This window comes from Hylobates moloch, unplaced genomic scaffold (genome assembly GCF_009828535.3).
Source record: "Hylobates moloch isolate HMO894 unplaced genomic scaffold, HMol_V3 SCAFFOLD_3, whole genome shotgun sequence".
Lineage (NCBI taxonomy): Eukaryota > Metazoa > Chordata > Mammalia > Primates > Hylobatidae > Hylobates > Hylobates moloch.
Window position 1 is genome coordinate 78,140,895 of NW_026652278.1, and position 2,108 is coordinate 78,143,002.

The window sequence follows — 2,108 nt, forward strand, 5'->3', positions numbered from 1 at the left end:
TAACATCAGATAAATACTACAGATTTCTTGCTTTTAAGTTCCTGATTTTTCTTCAAACAAGACTCAATAAAACTGGCTAAATGTTACTTGTCTTTAAGTCAATAACTGTCCCATCGTGATTGGTTTAGACAATCATTTAAAGGCAACATCCTGATCACTTCAACAGATGACTGCTTTCATCTACTGAGTGTACATTTGTCCTAATTTTGCGGGTGTCTATCACTCTCATTTATCAAAGAGTCAGAATTGAGTCTTGGGTCTCCAAAACTCACCAGAAATACCTTTCTAAATTTTCATAAGGGGTAAACAAACTACAATCTCAGGGTCAAACCCAGCCTGTCACCTGTTTTTGTAAAAAGTGTCTTATTGGAAGACATCCATACCTACTAATTTACATATTGTCTATGGCTGCTTTTGCATCCCATCAGCAGAGTTAAGTAGTAGCAACATAGCCTAAAATATTTACTATTTGCTTTTCTTTACAGGAAAAATGTTTGCTGGCTCCCAATGTACACAGTGTCTTTGTCATCTTTCAACAAAACAGCCTCTCTTACCAATGTCTATGGTCCACAAGTTATAGTCAGGTGCACCCTCCAGGTGGTGGCAGAAGATATCCAAGAATGGAAATTCCATGCTCATGTGCATGGGTGCTCTCATGGTTCTGATCCCAGGTTTCAGTGATTTTTAAAAAGTTAATTTCTATAGTGAACCTGCTGTGGACCACACTGCAGGGATTGATACTGAATAAAGACCCTCAGCCTGATGAGAAAGTTGTCGAAGAACTGGATTCCGAAAGAGAATTCATCACTTTCTTGTATAAATCATTCAACTCTTTGGTCCTTGTCTGTAAAATCAAACAGCCCAGCCTCCATAGTGGGTTGTCATGAGTATCAAATGTGAGAAAACTGAGTGAAATATGTGGTAAAGTCTTTTGTAAATGCGAGGGGGAGTACAGTAACTTTAGGAAGCACTGCATCACACTGGCTTATATCTAATAAATCACATGACATAATACTTGCAAATACTTGGAGTCTCTTGCATAATACTAGCAAAACAATTTTCTTGGATCACTTGCTGTCCCAAAATTTCTTCAGTTGTTACCCAAAGGACTTGGCACAGGTACCCTGGATGCTCCTCATGCCAGAGATCAGCTCTATAAATGAGGAACAAATTGAGCCTTCTGCTGGGAACATTCACTTTCCCCAGTGCACAGAGACAACATCTCAGTGGTTTCCTAGTTCCAAGAAAATGTGAACAGCAATTTTCCTTTGAAGTAACTTGATGAGCAACCAGGAAGGCTCTGAGACACCCTCAAGAACCCAGGTAGGTTTTGGTAAGAATCACAAAGGCTGGTGCATGGGGCAGAGGTGAATGTGCCAGACAGCATAGAGTGTAATGAGGTCTCTTGGATCCCTCCAGCCTGACATTCTGAAAGCAAATGAGCAATGTTCTCTTGGGCACTGTCTCAAACTCTAGCATTTATCGAAAAATCAAATGATTGTCTCTAGGCAGAATAGCACCCAGAGAATATTAGAATTCAGTGAGGGCACAGTGGGTTATGAGTGCAGTGTGTGTGTTAGTGAGGATGGGTAACTACCAATATGGCTAATGCATAGAGAGACGGTGTGTGTGAGTGCCTATGAATTAGCATAAATGTAATCAAGGTGCAGTATAGGAGGATGGTAAGGACTTTTAACCGTGGATCCCAACTGTGTGGTCCAAATCTCAGAGCTACCTAAATTTGCCTAGCTGTGTAATCCTGGGCAATGCAGATTAAATCACTGTTCAGCACATATTCCTTGCTCTACCATCACCTCCAGGGAAGAAGTGTCCTTACTTGCCCCTTTAAAAGGGTTTGGCCATGAAACTTGCTTTGGCAGGTAGAATATGGACGGAAGTGGCAGTATACCAATTCCGAACTAAGAACTTAACAGGCATTGCATCAACAATCATTCCTCTATTATCATCCAACCTCACCGTGAGAGAAACCTGCCCCAGCTACCCACTGCTACTCTCCAGCCCAGGCTCCAAATGAAACACACAGAGCAGAGCCACCCTAATCAACTCACAGGCCTGCGAGTGTGAAAGTAAGTGTTCACTGCCATACA